At 45.1% G+C, this 19,379-nt stretch overlaps 1 long non-coding RNA gene across 1 annotated transcript; it reads right to left on the reverse strand.

The window, feature by feature from the left end:
• Positions 1–9,614: 9,614 nt before the first annotated feature.
• On the reverse strand, positions 9,615–18,971 carry LOC140217156 (uncharacterized). Its single transcript, XR_011893664.1, has 3 exons — positions 18,756–18,971; positions 16,805–16,979; positions 9,615–9,698 (listed from the first exon to the last, which is right to left on the reverse strand). It is a non-coding gene; the product is annotated as an uncharacterized lncRNA (long non-coding RNA).
• Between the last annotated feature and the right edge of the window lie 408 nt (positions 18,972–19,379).

Here is a 19,379-nt window from a genome sequence, read left to right on the forward strand (position 1 = left end):
CAGCCTGGTGCAAGCATTTTGCCGAATATACAGGGAACCGGCTGGCCCCAATTCTACAGCCTACAACAACGGAGTGCCGGCTCGAAAACAGCTTTTTGATAATAATGACTTCTAGTCTGCAGTGTATAAAAAAATAACGTCTGGTGGGATTTAAGCTAAAGACAACCGAGAATTCACTGCATGTCTGCGCAAAGTTCTTCATATTTGGTTTGGCATTTCTAGGAGGAAATTCTAGCTCCATGTATGGATGATTTGGAGAAATGTCCTGTTGAATTTGAACAAAGTCAACGAAAGATATCCATGCTTGTTGTATCGAAGAAAAAATCTGTTCAATAACTTCCCTGAAATGTGAACAGCTTGTGCGCTATATGGTGTCTGTTACCCCGAATGTCCCTAGTTTGCAAATAATAACGAGCCTCAGTAGTTTGTTCATACGAGTTTGGGCAGGCAGATTCGGGAAGGCAGCCGCAGTTGCCTACGTGAAACAGATTACTTTCTGCAAAGGCATATTAGCAACAGGGTACAGAAATCAAATGACCATGTGGACAAGATACATTTATTCATGGCCTAGAAAGCTCATGTGCCTAACTCATGTTACATCTAATGGGCGTCTCACGGCTTGATTTCACCATCGTGGTCCCTCCTTCTTAGTTGTGGGCTCGTCTGTTTCGCAGAAAATGCTAATGTTCTAATGTGAACAAAAAGACAGCCCTACTGGTGGCGCCCTAAGCTGTCCGGTGCTGCTCAAGCCCGCCGCACTCGTGTATGACTGGGATTCCAGCGCTTGCCTTAATCCCCTGTGATTGCTCTCCCGATATTACGAGCCCATTCTTCTGCGGTCAAAAAGGTTCGAGATCCTTTAGTCTCTCTGCCCGATTCTCTACATGAGAATTCTGGACCGTACGGGTCAAACAGTCGAACACAAGGAGGCCATAGCCACTAAGGGGTTTAGTGCCTGCAAGAAACTGCACATTTGTAGGCCCTGCACCTTATGGTGACCACCTGAATGATTATGATCTATTACTCCGACCTTGGTAGCTCTCTCAAGTACTACTACTCCAGCTCGGATTGACAGATGTACTGCCGAGCAACAGCTCTCTGCACGACGCGTGCGGGTCTGAATAAAACTTCGACTGCCTTACGTATGCCACGACAACTGCGCCATTTTTTCACGCGATCCATGCATGGACGAGTAATGGCTGCTTCCCTCTGCATGACGACACCAAAGTTAAGTGCATGACAGATTTAGAACACATGCTTTGGCGCTGCTTGGCGTTGGCCGATGATGGTTCTCGAGGCGAACAGTGGTGGCAGCAGATGCTACACAGTGAAGCGGTGGCGGACCAACTCAGGGCTGTCCAGAGGGTCCGTGTGACGGCAGAGAGGCTCGGCCTCTCTGTACCGACGTGGGAGCGGCCCGCATCAGTGCCAGACTGATCTCTCAGGACCTAAATAAAGTTCTTCCTACCATACCCATTCCAAAGCTTACATGCTCTACATTTATCCGACGAACTATCACGTGCTATACAGATAATCAAATTGATTATCCAAACAGCCATAATTAAAGTTTATTTTTAAGTCAAAGAAAGATTCAATTGGGTTGCATAAAGGCAATGTAGTAATATATAAATAAAAAAATTGCAGTTCCGCCTAAAAGGCGAAAGACCGATTGGGATAACAAATTAGTAGTTCGCGGAACGAAGTAATGGTAGTAGATTGATCGGCCGTATAAACTTGTACACATTTGATTACTAACTAAATTAACAATGATAGAATGTGTAAGCGGGACTCAACGAGAACGCAGAAAGAAACAGACACAAAGAGACAACCTTGTCTTTATGTCTGCTTATTTCTATGTCCTTGTTCAGTTGTGCTGACACATTCTAGCATGTATTCGAATCACCTTGCCCGTCAACGTGTTTTAACTAAATTAACCAGCACCGTGTCACGCGCGCACAGGTAAACATGAACACACATCGCTCGATGCTGCAGGAACTGTCTGTGAAAACGCTGGAGTTAGGAATCACGGCAACAGCAACGAGCCAATTTACCTTCGTGCATCTGTCGCTTCAACGCCTACGAAACGTAGAAGGCACAGCGCATGCGAAGCTGCAAACATCGCAGATAGCTTTGAAGACGCCACGGCACAGACCGCTTTCAAGACACACGAGCGCCGGCAACGCGTCCCTACGGCGTCCGCCAAAGGTATCTACTACAGCGTCCGCGATTAGCGTGGCCAACGCCGCAGCAGACGCCGCAGTTGTGTCCACTCTGTACTGAGCGATGTGCAAGGAGGACATCGAGGCACCGTAGCAGCCGCCGGAGAAGAACGGCCCTCCTCCCTCGCCTCACCCCTCTGCCTCGCGCGCCACACGAGAGGGCCCGAATCCGAGCCGCGTTCATCGCTCACGCACACGATATTGAACTGCGTTCGCCGGCTCACCCTCACACGCATTACCTCAAACCCAACTTCATGTCGACGGCTATGGCCGACACCAACGTCGACGGCGAAAATCCGCCTGGAATGTCCATATAATTGCTATCGGAATAAAATCTGGTAAGGATAAGGCTACCTTATACATGACAGAATAATGTCGGTGGTATATATACTGGAAATGTCATCTCTAAAATTACAGCTGTCGAAGTGGTTGGCGAGATTTGAAATATTGGGTAACCTCAGAATGGGTTGAGACTAAACGAAGTAGAGGACAATTCCTTTGTAATACATCAGGGCGGACAGATATTAAACGCAGAGACTACACCGTCATCAGCAGGTTTCTGGAAGTTAACGGGGCTTGCCACAACGTACACAGCGAATTGCTATGGTGTATACTCAAGCACGGTGGCATAGACGACAATTTGTGGAAATATTGCGGGAGAGGTAACGGAACAACCGAGTGCAAAACGTGTCTTGCAAGGCCAGAAATGCAGAGTTAGTGAAAATGTAGTATGGGGAAGTGAGAATTCTTTCTGTCTCCAGTGTGTCTCACACTCTGCAAACATCGCAGATTTCTTTGAAGATGATAGCTCCATGTTAGCCCTTCAAGGACAAGACATACAAATACAAAGCAAGAGGATGTTTATTTTCTACCTATATGTATAAAACGCATAGAGAATAAGGATAATGAAGAAAAAGAAAAATATCTTGTAGAAACGTTTTCAGCAATAGCGGAATAACACCAGACAGGAAACTGAAAGTGCGCTTTACCCCAAGCCACCTAAGGCTTTGTTTTCAATTTGTATAGCCAGCTCTAATCACATGTGAACCACAAATGTACACTTCATTTTCTTTACATCACACGTGTGACACCAGTGCAGCACGATATCTTGCACTGACCTGTATCGTGTGACGCTGCTTTAAAAAGACTTCCTTTTCTTCTTCATCGGCCAGTGTCCTTCTCTAAACCAATAAACGACGCTTGCTGCCTGTCATTCAGTGTTGGCTGAAGACATTTAGCCAGAAACATCGTGATCAATACGTTGTGTGTAGGCAACACTCACCAGTAACGTGTTAAAGGCATGGAAACGCGACTGGCAAGCAGTCAATTTGTTTTTCATCTATCTTTGTTTGTAATTGGCACATGCTCCAACCGAAGGTGCCTGCGAAGATCTGTGCGGACGATATAGTGCTGCTAACGGAAAATGCAAGCCATAAACAGAGCCCTGTGAATACTTGCGTGAATGGGGGGACATATACAGACCTTAACTTTAGTGCACAGAAATTAGAAACTATGGCTATCTTTGAACAGGCGAAAAGCAACTTGGTCTCAATTATAAAGAATATCATGCCCATACTCCAGAAATATAAATGTCTGGGGCTTACAAAAACAAAGGGACGAGTAGCTGAACCACCAACTAACCTAATTTGAGGACGAAGGGGAAGCGTAATACATGAATAATAAAACACTTTGGGGTTACAAATAATATAAGGAGGTGCGAGTCATTTGTAAATGAGTAATAGTAGCACTGCTAGCATTCGCAAACGGAATTCTCTGCTGAACAAAAGACATGCTGCCTAAGTGTGATGTTAACCATAGGCTGGCATTCGGGGGTAACGGTGAAATGCGAAACGAAATAGTCGAGGGGTGAGACGGGATGTACTTCTTTCAAAGCCAGAGATACACCGTGCAATGTTACTTTTGAAGAAAAACTCCAGAATTAGGGTGATAAGAAATGGGCGGCTAATCTACATAAATATCTGTATCTCAAAGGCGTGATACGTGGAATAGAAGAAACGCTCAAGCAAATTAGCAGGCAAGTACCGGGCAACGAAATAAATACAAAATTGGTAAGCAAGAGTAATCAAGAGGAAGTGAAGCACACAGGTACAGTAAACTAGATGCAAAGGATGGCCACAGAAAAGAACATGGATACCTTGAAATACAGCAAAAAAAATTCAAAAGAAATATGTGTGTGAGAGCTGAAAGCGCCCCATTTTACTTCCTCAGGAAAGAAAAGCACACCATGGCACATATTTGGCACAAAATTAGGCGTGTATAAACTGCAGCATGGTTCTGAAGCTGCTGAGAACATTGAAATGAAGGGACCAAATATTAAGCCAGCAAGACCCGAACAGAATGTACGCCTCCTATAATAAGTGGGTTCCGAAGCGGGTCAGACATGCGGTGAAGACATTGATGAAACCGGAGTCGCTACAAGCATAAGAATCTAAAATATAAAGATAGAGGTTTCAATGGTCACAGATCGGTAAGAGATCATCAAAATTATATAATACGGCACATGCAACGCGCATATAAGTCAAGCCATCTATGCGACTACTCCACACGTGGTTTCAAAGGGGATGCCACTAAACATGAATATTTTGCTTACGTCCGCCTGACTCTGCCGTCCAACGACGACAGAGTTTTCCTCTCTCCCCACCACTCTTACATTTCCATATAAAAGTATGAAATGCAAGTTGCCTATTAAAATTAAATTGAAGCTGCAAAGAACTTCGTAAAACTTGGGCGTTTCAATGCAGTTTCAACGCACAATCGTCAATAGCTGCAACCACTGAAATTAGATGACTGATGAAATAACTTACCAGACGGACGCTATAGATACTGTAGATGTCAGGTGGGAGAAGTTGCTTGTTCAGCAAGGTTGGTGAAACCATACGGCAGTCGACGAAATTGTTGTCTCGATACGAGTGGTACCCCACAGCAATAAATATGTCCACTGAAAGATTCCTACGTGAAGAAAGATTGTCAGCTCTTATCATTTTCGTCCGGTGATCGCTATCTTTGAGTAGATAGCCCTGAAGGTTGTCGTAGCGTTATATTATTTTCCACATTATCCAGATAGCTTTAACAAAATACAGGTCAAGATTATAGAACACGTTTTTTACACGTACTCGTAAAGAATTCTATCCAGCGGCCAGCATGCACACCCGCAGCGTAACCATTTTTTCGCCGTTAGCACTTACTCGTGATAATCACCAATAACTCTGAGTGTAAAAAATAATGCCAGTCAATGGTCAATGCAGTATCTACAGCACTCAACGGTTAACTCCCCATTCAATTTCGGCAAAATAGCAAAAAAATTGGTGGCACATCAATACCTTGCACAACGCGATAGTGATATTTCCTATAATGGGCGTTTATTTAACGGTAATATGTTTACCGTTTGTAAAAATAATTACGACTGCTGCATACTTATGCCCATCCATACATGAATCGCGCAACATTATGGGCACATATGCTGACGTGTGAAGTGGAAATCTCGCTGTCATCAACAAAGCCGAATTAAAACATGACACGGTGTATGTTGTTGCAGCCACCGAAACCCAGTTGAAACTGCCTGGCAAATCCACAATTCCTGGTATAGTGGATGAATCTTTGTTGTAATGGCTATCCGAGAAGCGGGCGCCCTTGACATGGTGATGTCTGTTGCGAATGTGGCGCTATCGCTTTAATATATTTGACGCTACGCAACCTTTGTGCCACCTTTTGTTACATCCATTTGCGGTGATTGGTCAGCAACGTGCACGTACTAAGAGTAAATACGTAGTGCTAAAATTTTTCTTTCGGCAAATGTCCAACGCCACAAACCGGTGTCTCCAAGTCTCTGCCAGACCAGGCCGCAGCTAGCAGTAACTGAGTGGTTCGGCTGCGTAGGCAGTTGTCCTTCTTACCGCGACAGAGTTAAGAGGAAGCATTAGCTCCAGCCCAACTCCGACGCGGCCCATTCAAATAAATGTAAAATGCGAAAACGCTTTTCTGAGATAACCCCTGCACCGATTTTAATAACGTGTTTGCATTTGAGAGAAAAATTTAAACTCCAGTCATTGTGCAAGCGGAATTTTGATTTAGGGCCTGAATTTTGTTCAAAGAATTTTCAGAAATCCGAAAGTTATTAAAAAGAAAAGGACCATCTTTACAAAAATAATAGCTCTCCGTCAAGAACAGATATCGCGGTTCCTTAGAAGGCATGCCTAAGATGTATAAAAGCGGACAAATCCTATATGTCAATTTATATATTAGGAGAATTTGTTACGTTTTTTAAAAGGGTTCAGCGAGTGCTCTATTTGCCATTGCTAAATGTTTTGATATGCATGTGTAACATATGAACTTTGTCCACCTAAATGTGCTATGATTATGATATTTCTCATTGCTGAGTAACGAAGTTGTAAACTTAATAGTTTCGTTTCCTGAAAATTTGCGATTTTTTCAATGTTTTATTAAAGATTGAGGACCCTAATCTAAAATGTCGAAACCACTAGTCACTAGATTTTACGTTATCGTTTAAATGCAGCAAACCTCGTCAAGTTTGGTGTAGTGGTTGTCGAGAAAAACGATCTTTAGTTTTACATGCACCTAGATAGGAGCACCCGAGATAAAGCATCCTCTTAAGGGCTCCGTATCGCAGAAAATCTGGTGTCGGCGTCGTAGCGGAAGTTGGCGTCCCGTAATCGAAAATTGCTCTATATTTTCTGTATGGCACTAAAGTTCTTTTATAGCCGAAGTTGCTCACACCTCGACACACATTCTTTCTAAGGTTATTCCTCGGAATTTTGAGAAACACCGAGACTGAACGCCTTTTTTGGTAGATGTTCTCGGACAGAAATATTACAAGTGCGAAATAACGACAGACGATGGGCCCACGCAAGAGGCCGCGTTTCTACCAGAAAGCTTGCCTTCGTGGGTAGCGTTCGCCTCCAGCATTTACCGGTTAACATTACACTTACATAGGTTGTAGTTGCCGGCAAGGGCGAGAAGCAGTCAGGCATCCTAAAAGCAATTGTGTTCCACTCCTAAAAGCGAAGCTTAAACGTCCTTCAATTTTTGTTTTGCCTGCTGGCAGAACAGCAGCCAGAACATTGTTAATTTCCCAACCTTGTAGTGAACTTCGGCCACGGGGTTAAAGAGGTTAGATACAAATGAACAAACGCAGAAAGTACCTGCATTTCCAAATGATACTAAGATCACTACTAAGGAGCAAGATGCCCAAGAACATTGGAACGCATCATTAGTGCAACAAATGTGAATCCCAGAATTCAATAAAAGTGGTGGGTCAGAACAACTTAAATGAAGAATTGATTGCGAACTCAATTCTCTTTCGTGTCAATGATTCTCTTTCTGGCTCGGTTCATCACACCAACCTCTGTTCAACCACATGCGAAGACGCAAGAAAGCAGAGTATGGTTAGACAATTTTAGTTTGACGTCCGTAGAAGCACTACGTACGTGAAGATCTAGCGGGATCGAAATGCGCATGCGGCGTCCGAATGTAGGGAGTCCCGTCGCCTCTGACGTAGGGACGTGAAAGCGGTGTCCTCACGTCGCGCGTCCCACGCGTACGTGACGGGCTCTACGAGCTGCCAGGCAGAGAACGAAGCCCGAGCCAGTCCAGGCTAGCATGGACGCACAGTTCGCGGGGTGTCAGAATCATGCGTCGACTGCGACTGCGGTTCGTTTTGAACGAACGTGACTGTAGTAGTGCTCACGTCTGCCGGTGGAGGGCGCCAGTAGACATGCGGAGGCAATGACTTATACGTTTGCAAGGCTCTTTGACTATTGCGTACGCAAAACTGCAAACGTCCTACGGATGCGGCACATAGAGCACATGGAACTCGAGCGTTTGCGTGTGGAAAGCTTCTGCGCACGTGAAACTAAAGTTGGCTATTAGTTTTCGCTAGCGCACGTAGTGGCATATTTATATTAGCAGATTAGGTTATGCACGGGACGTAAAAGTGTTGGTTCAGTACAGTGCACTGCATTACGCTTTCGTCACAAGAAACAATAAGCAGCGCCGAATTGTGTTTGTTGTGTGCCTAGTGGATTTCAGATATTAGTTCGTCTCATCGTCTCATCGATGTTCGTATAATCAAGTTCGTCTCATTGCATATCACTTACAAAACGCGTGGCGTTTGTGGTTAACGGCAGGAAGAAAAGTAAGTATCGTTTATTTTCTAGACATATTTCACGAGTTTCAGAATTTGAAACACCGCAGCCGCCGGGATCACCGGAAACAAATGCCTGTAGGTGATGGGTATCAAAAAAAAAGTACTTATTTTGGGCAAATTTTGTACTATAGTATACGAACTGCAAAACTTTTTTTGCAGAAATATTTATTTAATGAATACAATTGCATAGAATGGAAACGATAAAGAAAGAGAATTTTAAGCAACAAAACGCAACGAAAGTTACTTTAAAGGATATTGAATAAATACAGTACTCCATTTAAGACAATTAGTTTAGGATAATAACGGAAATAAAAGATAGCTGGAATCATTGGGTCGCAGAAATTAATAAAACTCTGGGAAGGAATATTCCAAGTTATTTTTGTATAAGGCATAGTTGTCACGTTCAAAGCTTACCTTCGGCCAAGCATACTCTTAAAAGATGCTAAATTAAGGCTGTTCACAGTACGAGATGGGTTGGTAAGAGTCAATGTGGTTGGTTGAAGTATGCATTAGAGAGAGCCAGTAAAGCATGGCATCGCTTTCTTTCTCTACGTGCCCCATCAAACCCAATGGAAAATAATAATAATAATAATAATAATAATAATAATAATAATAATAATAATAATAATAATAATAATAATAATAATAATAATCTTTTGTGCAGTGATTAAATAGGTGCGTTATCTCTACGAGGTTGCAAGCATGAACGTAACGACAACTGTACATTTGTTAAGGGTAGGAAGTTTGTTGCAGTCGCCGGGAATAAAGCCTGCAGAACTGTTTTGGACGCCATCCAGCGACTTAACACGAAATCTAATGTGCTCAGACTGGATGGCTGCGATGATGCGGCTATTGGAGCGGGTCAATCTCACGAAGCCGTTTACTCAAACCTGAACTGCATTGCTCGGCCTCGCAGTAATGCGGAACGCGACCTCCACTGTTCTGATTCTAATTTTACCAGTTTGTCTATTACAGTGCACTCTTCTCCGCAAGCCACACCTAGGATATCTTGCACTTGGTCATCGTAAGAATATGGCAATAGGCTGACACACACAAAGCGGCCAACTTTGCGGTACAGGCTTCTAAGAATCAAAATGCAGCCATACGGTATTGCGTTGCAGGGCAGCGTACTCTTGCTAAATATGCGTCGTGCTTTGGATTTTACTGGGCGCCACTCACCTTAGTGCCTTTCCAATTGCAGGAAAATTTCCCGGAGAATACAAAGGGAAGGAGAGTATAATGTAACTTGGCCGATTGACGTTGTCATGTTTGTCTTTCATCAAATCGAAGAGCATCTGCGATCAAAATACATGTTTTTCTTTTAAATGAGCGCACAAGTTGTACCCAGACAGGCTACCCAGGAAACGCAGCAAAAAGCGAACGGTGAAACATGTCGGCTAAAGAGACACTGCTGAAAATAAATGCAAGAGTCTATGCCAGTTACTGTGGTTTCTATAATTTTTGCAGGCAAATTGTGGCCTATGCTCGAATGATCCGTATATATTTGCTGGTACAGCAAGCCTGGTACTGCAAGGAATCCAGGGGCGCACGCGGCGAAACATTTCCGCTATGATTGGTTGAGTTTTGGGTTACGGAGACGACTAAATTCCGGCATCCTAGCCACATACAACTTCACCGTAAAATCACAGGTGTAGAGGCGACTGCACGGGCCCGATTTTACGTCCCGGCTCGGGCCCGCTCTATGAAGCTAAAGCCCAACTCCAGCCCGGGCGTACATGACCGAACTCAGTATGGGCCCGTACCCGGACCTCTGTTACCATAGAGTTTCTCACTATAACACCTAGAGGGTAATCTGGCGCTACCGTCTATGGGAGTTTCTTAAGGGGGACCGTGCCGTCATGGGAATGATGGTATATGTGTCTTCGAGGCTCGTGTTGGCTGGTGTTGTAAGAGGCTTCGTCTAAAACGTGGATATGGCTACGCAAATAACGCGTTCTCAAAGTAAAATCTTCAGAAAATGTTTCCATTCACGCATATTACATCTTTACTCACCCACGATGCATGACCAAGCGAAGAAAAGCAAGAACAGACGACCAACTGTTTCAAAGCGAGCGCGAACCTTGTCGTCTGTCCTCCAACTTTAGCGGCCCGCTGATACTTTTTACGTAACATGTAGTCGTACACACAATAACAAGTTCTCATAGTTAAACAAAACATGTTTTCGCGTAATATTAAAGCTAAAACAGCTTTTCACGTGCTGTTCTAGTAGAAAATGAATCATTGTGACAGACGGAACGGTACTTGCCAGGCGCGTCTTCAAGGTGTCCTGTCTCTACGAGAACGATGCCAATCCGAATCCACAATATACCGGCATTCCCATGCATACCACAGCGCAGCAGCGTCAGATTTCCCTCTAGGTAATGTAGTGAGAAACTCTATGTCTGTTACTAATCCCAGGCACCGCGCGGGGCGCCCGGGTGGTGCGCATTACTAAGCTTAGTGCATGACGAGGCCCGGCGTAAACGTACAAAAAGTACTATATATATATATATATATATATATATATTGCTACACGCGTGTGACATTTGCTTGTTTGAACGAGAGAAGAGGAGGAAGAACGAACGGGGCTCGTGCGATGAATCTAACCGGTCAGCGTTGCAACCGCTTTCGTAAATATATCCTGTAAATAGTTGCTCGTCTTACTGACTCGTCCTTCGCTTAAAATTGTGGTGTAGGTGGAACGTTCCCCGTCCTCGCCACGGAGCTCCGGAGCGGCCGCACCGTCGTCTTCTCAGCCATGGCTTCCGATGGAACCATCCCATCGCCAGCTACACCTGCGGTGCCAACCACAATGTACGTTGCGGTTCCTAGACTCCGCGATCCTGGGACATTCTGCACCCAAAATTGCGTTGACCTCGACGACTGGCTCAGCATGTATGAGCGTGTTAGCCAAAGTCACCACTTAGACGCTACCATCATCTTGCCAATGTGATTTTTTGTCTGGACGGGACACCACGTGTCTGGTTTCACGCCCATGAGGTCGAACTCTCCAGCTGGGACATTTTCAAAGAGGCTTCGCGACCTATTTGGCAACCCGTCAAGTCACCAACAGGCTGCGCGAAAATAGCTTGCCACCCGTGTCCAGTCGTCGACCGAATCGTATGTCTGCTACATACAGGAAGTGCTCGCGCTTTGCCGGAAAGTCGACGAGCACATGACCGAGGTTGACAAGGTGGGCCATATCCTAATGTGCATCGCCGACGACGCCTCAACTTGCTGGTCTATAACGACGTTTCTACGTTGACGCCATCATCAAAAAATGCCGCCGCTTCGATGTAGCCAAAAGGCGCCGCGTCGTCCCACAGTTTTCCTGGCTTCCAAACACCCCTGCCACGTCCTCTTGTTCCACTCTTACCGCCACACGACCATTTCAAGAGAACGTCACACGTATCTTTCGCTGTGATTTTGAAGCGGCGAGTCCGGCCCCCTTCATCCACGACCTCTTGACGGTACCTTCGATCAAGCGGCCCCCACTATTTCCGTTATTAAAGCAGTTGTGCGGCAAGAAATTTCAAACCTTAGCATCCCTACTGCCTGCTCTGTCTCCCGACCAGATTCGGTGCCCATTCCCATGTCCGCAACCTATAATGACCAATATTTCGCGCACAGACCACGCAATCCTGCTGAGTGGCGAACCTCAGACGACAAACCGATCTGCTTCCGCTCCCACCGCGTTGGTCATGTAGCCCGCCACTGCCGGACCACCTGGTTGCCGCCGTACTGTAGCTCATTCACTAATCCTCAGCCATACGCCGATGATCGCCGTTATTCACTTCGCCGTCTGTACCTTACTTCTGATTCCCCTGGCAGCCGCTCCTCCGTGCGATTGCCCTCGCCTCAACGCCCTCACTCCCCGTCACCCCAACCTCGCCGATTTTCCTCGCCAACCCGACGGACGGAAAACTAGGACATGCAGCTGTTAGAGGTAGTGCTGCATCACGTTCGTCCTGTCCAAATCCTCCGTTGACGCTCCTCCCCAACACGAACCTAATTGAAGTAGACGTACATGGTGTTCCGTTGGCGGCAATAATTGATACTGGAGCCCAAGCGTCCATAATGAGCGCTAAACTATGTAGTCGCCTCAATAAAGCTCTTGCGCCTGCCATCACTCGAGCCGTCACTCGCACAACATATATAAAATGAGCTGCAATGTATAAGCAATACAGACCGAAATGTTTGTTTCTGGAATGGGAACATAAGTGCTCTGGCCTATTGCCTAGGTACACTGTTATTTTTCCGTTGGTGTATATGTGTTTGCACTGAACTCAAGATCTAGTCGTACAAGGTCAGCTAACATATAGGTACTGATAAATTGCTCAGGCTACCTTTAAATGTAAAGAACTTGAGCGATGCTACAACATAACCAGAACAGGTATTTACTTTAAACAGTTTCAACCGGTGGACCAATCCTGCTCGAGCCCGTGGCGTCACGCCCGAGCTCGGCCCAGGCCCCCGCAAAACTCTCCGGACGGCCCGAGCCTGTGCAAGTCTCTTATACTAGAACCTACTCCAATAATGTGTGCAAAAAAAGCCCGCCGAGAGACACACCCATTCACTTGCAAATGTTGAGCGAGCAATGGACCTGGACACTGAGGCGCACGTAGAGGTGAGCACTCGTCTACGGTCCCGCAATTTTCGCTGCAACCGAATCACTGTTGTTCCCAGACATGATCCCGCATAGCCTTCTTAGGCGCTATGTAGACGCTGATAGAAAATTAGACAGTCGCCAGCACTGTGGCTTTGCTAAGTTTACATTGCTAGCATATGCTAATGCTTATAGCCAATTTAGCGCGAATGAGCTTCAGGACGTAGCAGTTGGCCTTTAACATTGTTAGACTACGATGACTCGCATCGCCGTTCGTAGAGAAAGTCAGCAATCTAAATCTGCTATATCTCGCCGACTGAAAATAACGAAACCTTAAGAGACCTCATACTTAGTATGGTTAAATTCTGCGGTTTCACGTGCCAAAACCACCATACCCCATCGAGATACGCCGTAGCGGGGGGCCCTGAAATAATTTTGACCTCCTGGGGCTCTCTAACGTGCACCGAATGCACAGCACACGGGAGTTTTGCATTTCGCCCTCCGCCCCCCTTTAAATGCGGACACTGCGGACGCGATTGGACTCTCTAGGTGACATCGAAGTGCGGTCGGTAGCAGGCATGCTGTTCTGCACCGGGGAATCTTCGGCGCCTAGAACTATGCTAAAGGCAAGCCAGCACGCTGTGCTAGAAATGCGTGTGAATAGCGACGTTCCGGCATGCCTACCCTCATACCTAATTTACGGCGTTTTTTTATCATTAACAGAATTTTTGTATAATCCGTCATGGCATACAGCACAATTCTACTTCACGAGCTGGATTACTTTCAACGGCGAACAATATTTACGCCAAAAATTACAATAAATATCTGATTAACTAAAACGATTTCTTTTAAATTTACCAATTAAACAAATTACTTTACCGCACCTATTGCAATTTACGAGTTGTAACTGGCAACATTCAATATCTTATGCACTCTAATCGACTTCTGCCGTTGATACCTGTTTCAAGAAATGCCTTCCGAATATGCGTGATGAAACGCATTGGTGGTCTAGTAATATTTTACCTTCAGTATATGAAAACGGGGTTTGTTAAAAAGGTGCTTGCAGGGACAGTGGATCTTTACTATAAGATTGATTGCAATTGATTGTAAGATTGTCAGAAACATTGCAATCTAGCTACGAATTTTCACGTGTTTTCAGAGGGCGCTCTCACCCCTCGCCTTCAACCCTTGCACGCAGGAGATCGCGCCCCCACCCCTCTCCGCGCACCTTCGCACGCTTTCGCTCGCATCAAAGTCCAAGTGCGATGTTATCGCACTTGGACCTTACAGGGAGTACCGCTGTGGGATGCCGAAGAGGATGGCAGAAATCCTGCACGAGTGTCCATGTAATTGTTACGACAACAATCAGGAGTGTAATTATCTGTGAGCGTGGTGGGATGTAGGCCACTATCAATGGCGTCCTTTGTCGTGCCGCCACCATGTTTATGGCGCGCCCTCCACCAGCTGGTTTGTTAGGGTGCCACGATGCGCCCATGCCACTGCGCGTGGTGGGAGGGCGCACGCGTAGAGGTGTCTCATTGTTCTGGTACCGCGCCACTCGCGAGAGCAGCGTCGGAGAAGAGCGTGTAATAAGTGCGCTTCTGGAATGCAGTCCTTGCGCATGCGTGGAAGCGAAAGCGGCGCGCCGGCATTGACGCTGTCCTAGAGGCGTCTCAAGTGCGTGTGCGGGCCGCCACTCGTCTCGCCAAAGCACGCGCCGTGCACGCGAAGAGCACACAGTTTCCTACAATGCCGAGAGGGCCAAAGCTCGCGAGGCCAAGTGTCACCGAAATTGGTGACTTGTCTCATGCCCGCCAGGAGAAGCGGGACTCTGAACAGCGTGTCGAGGTCACGTAGTGGGACAGAGTCGACCAACACAGACGCGTAGCCTCGAAACTTCTGAGGAATGGAATGCTTTGCAAGACTTCTATGAAGACCAGATGGGGGACAACTTATTGGCACGTCATATACGATACGAATGGGATGCAAAATAGGTTAATAATGAACCTGAGAAAGAGAGAGAATGGAGACGTATCTTGTAATAATCGAACTCATTGCACGATCATGTGCATCGGCTTTGTCTTCTTTCGCATCAACGCTTGGTCGAAACTTCTTTATGTGTGAGTTGTTTGGAGTAACATACAAATGTGCGGGATTTTTTTATGACGTCCGTTAATGTGTAAAGAATTTCCCGATAAGAATGTTGATTTGCTAAAAAAAAATTTTGCGTTAGATAGCTGAATTCAGGAGGAGCGGCAGTAATTATTATATGGGGAGGTCATTATATAAGGCACGGTGGCCATAAATCACTAACACATGCTTTTACGAAAAAACGAAGGATTGGATGTCGACGAGAGCTCTTTGTTTATAAAACAAAGACGCTTGTTGGACAACAGGCGTTAAGACGGTTAGTGCTCCGATAGCAGCGGAACGCATGACACAGATCTGTACTTATGTGTAGGTTCAGATGGACATACCCCAGGTGGCCAAATATGCCGGAGCACAACGCAAAGACTTTTTTTGTAGACTGTGATGCAATGGAGCGCTAAATCAGAAGCACCAATCTTTCCACGTTTTATGGTGTACCAAAATAAAAACCAGCGTTCAACGTAACTAGTCCCCGCATCGCAGCTAATACGCAGTATGCCTTCCATAATATCGACTACAGAGAGGAGTGGTAAACTTTTAAGTGGTTGCTCTGCTAGATTGGACAATCAGCTGATATAACGAATTATGTGCGCTGTGAAAAAGCAATGACGCACTTGATGTTGAATGACAATAAATCTCATGACTGTGATCTTATTATTCCTAAGCAGGAAAATTCAAGAATACGGTACATCTAAAAATGGACACCACGCTGATGTTGACAACAAAGAACATTCCCATATATAGAGCCAGATATCGCTTAGTGCGAAAAGCATGCGAAATATTATTTCCTAACAATGTCCTCAAAGATATGACGATAATGCTGACGTTGTGTCCGTGATTTACTTAAAGTGGTCTTATGTACGAGCATGAAGAATTTTATAATGGGTTAAACTGAAAGCAAGTGGATTGATTTCTGTGTAGAAAGGGAATGTGCGCGAGACTGTGGTGCAGCGAGAAGCGTGACAGGGGGCGCAGAAAAAAATCCCACGAAAAGGGCTTACTGCCAATTGAAATTTTATTGTCTGATACGAGGTGCTATATAGGAAAAAGAAGAGAAGGAAAATGACATAAAAATTAAATAGGACACAAAAAATAAAGATGAAAAATAAAGATGTCATCACCGCTCACTGGTCGGTCGATAGAACGCGCATCATCGTCGAATCGGCTAGCATGGCACGCCAAGTATGCCTAAGCATACGTAAGCCGTCCCTGGCCTTCTTATCACGAAAGGAATTGACATTTTTAGACAATGGCTGTGCGGCCAGTGAGTGGTGATGGCATCGTTATTTGGCAGCTTTATCTTGATATTTTATTAATTTTTATGTCGTTTTCCTTCAGCTTTTTTATATAACCCTTGGTGTCAGAGAAAAACAATCAGTTGGCAGCAAGCGCTGGTCCTTGTTTTTTTTCTGTGCCGCTGACCGGCATTGCGCTCCACAACACAGTGTCATGGGAAATCAACTATCCCAAACCATCACCCTTCTAAGGTATGGACAATAGTTACGTTTATTTAAGATCGCCCACAGTGTTTTACGTTACGAAGGCATGAGTTTCGTGTGGCTGATGACTATTCTCACAAGGCAGCGCAAGGCTGGACTGGGTCCAGTGGCGGAAAAGACATGATTTTTAAGTTTTCAGAAGAATAACCTGTAGTCCTTTGGCACAGTTGACGTTTACATCTTGTATGGTTCCGCCATAATTTGCGAGAGGAGGGTTAACTTGTCCGTAGTGGTAAAACCGCTTGGTCCACAAATAGTCCAATGTTGTCTTGGTCATGGGATTGTTGGCAAGTTCTGTCATGTTGGCAACGCTCTTACAAAACCTAAACGTGGAAAACATGAAGACATAAGTCTTGCTGTCACCGATCACAGGAAGGCTACATTATCCTTTTGATATAAGTAAGCATCGGGCATAGCTCGTCACAGTTTGTTTGTACAAGCATGTTCTCCTCTACAACAATCGGGACACAGTCCTTCAGACATCGTGCGACTCGCATAGCTTCACTCAAGCAGGAGAGGTTAAGTGCGAGGGATGGGAAATAATGTATTCCTCTAACTTTGCATTTCAATTCATGCATTTGAATGAAATTGGTCGAAATAATTCATCATTCGATTTAGTGAAGTACATCAAAGAAGAAATATATTTGTGAAATATATCAGGGGAGTAATTTTTTAAAGATACTCTAATGTGATTTCACGTTAGAAATTTTAGTTTTGCTTTGCCAAGTTGTAAGTGACAGGAACTGCTACGTTTACTTGGAACACTTCAATTACTCATGTGAATAAAGGAACGCATCACCCGAAGCATGAAAATGGGCTCCGGGCAACGACTTGTACGGTGGAAATACTTGCAGGATCGTTCAATAGAGTTTCCAGTTCAAAGTGTTTCTAGCACTAACCTCGATTTACGGTAAACGCTTCTTTGAATTTCCAGGTACTGCCTTCCGCAGTGCAAAATGTAAATGCATTACAGTAACGCGTGCGGTATTCTCAATGCGGGCTTGCGCATTAACGTTTGCATATGGTCAGACGCTTCAGCTAATGCTAGCCATATTCTTAAATTATGTAAGCCTCGGCAAGTTCATAAGGCATGTCCGCTCGCCTTATCGAAGACATTGCCAGCAGTTGTATTCTGATTATTTAGTCACCTAACCATTTTGTTGCATGCGCTTTTTGTCCTAACGTGCTGGAATCACTTGGCGAACGAGACATCCGAAATATATCCCGAATGAAAGATCACACATGAAAGCTTCATTACGAACTGCTTACAGTTGTTACATTTTTTAGTCTTTGCGCACCTCAGAAAAAGAATGCGCGAAAGCGAGACATTATGTTTGCATCGCCCATCAGGCGTGTTGGTACCGCCCAACACTCAAAAGTTTGGTGATCGAAAAAACTGCTAGGTTTCGTCAGCGTCCCCAACAGTGCGACTAGGCATCCGTAATACAGGCGTTCTGTTTCATACAGCTTGAAGTATTATGTCGGATGATAAAAATCTTTCCAAATGCAATATGCCAGCTATGATTTCACGGTAAACCCTGCTTATCGCTGGTCGTTCATTAGTTTGTAGGAGCCTTGTCAACAATGTAGTCGTGTTTGTACATTTAAAGTTGAATAAAGAAAGAGTAGGGCGCAAAATTTCAAATATATTATTATATCAACTTCAGTTGTGCAAGCGGTATCTCAAATCATTTAGGAACCTAGGTATGTTAGCTAGCAGACATTGTAGTGGTTATAGTAGCTACTATTTTATGGCGTGGTTCTTTCATTCACTGCCCGCATAGAAGCATGGAGCCTATTGTAGAGAAACGCGCGGGATGGATATTTTTGATATCCATGCCACGTAAGGAAAAGTGCTGTAAAACGTGCCTGCCTTCTGGCCGGTTTTCACTATAAGTATATTAACAATTGTTGAGGACAATAGACTGGCTGAGGGATGAGGCCAGTTTGTACGAATAGTCTGGAATTATTTTCCTTCTGACGTATACACTTATGTCTCTAATCGTGCAGTTCGGTAATACCGCACGACAAATTGCAGTAAATTATTAGCTGAGGTATAGCAGTTCGCATTACATTCCGAAGGCAATCGCAGCACGTACTTGTAAGTGATGCCGATTCCAAACTCCGTCTTGTTCTGCTTTCCGGCGTTCTCCACGATGACGTCAAAATGCCTGAACGAGTAATACTTTGTTGGGAAGAGTTCCAAGTCAAAAGGTTCGTAGAACGGGTAGGCCACCACAATCGTGCAAAGCCCGTCTGGCGGGACTCCCAAAAGATCTCTTCGGAATGGGGATTCTAGTGTGCAAATCAGTGCGTCGAGCGGCAGTGGCCTCTCTGCGGGAGAAGAAACATAAGGTCTAGAGAGCGCGCTAGTGCGATAGGTAACAGCAGATTTTAAAGCAATTCTACAGCTTCACTTGCGTGTTTATGCTTCCAGTAATGTATTTCGAAAATATTTATGCCCCTGACCTGCACCTTTCCCCGAGCTATTGAGCCAGCCGCTCTTCGTCGTGCTCGTAAAGCAGCTAAACTCTTAACGCCAAACTACACGTTCGCTTGCCGGCACGCCTACGCATGCGAAGAGGGTGCAGAACAGATCGTACGAGTCGAAGCGTGGAGCGAATAGAGACATGTCCATACAAAGCGAAAGTATTATATGCCCCATTATGCGAAAATCTGGCTTTGTAGCCGGCTGCGTGACAGAATAATGGCACCGAAAGTGA

The sequence above is a fragment of the Dermacentor andersoni genome, chromosome 4 (assembly GCF_023375885.2).
Source record: "Dermacentor andersoni chromosome 4, qqDerAnde1_hic_scaffold, whole genome shotgun sequence".
In the NCBI taxonomy this organism is placed as follows: domain Eukaryota; kingdom Metazoa; phylum Arthropoda; class Arachnida; order Ixodida; family Ixodidae; genus Dermacentor; species Dermacentor andersoni.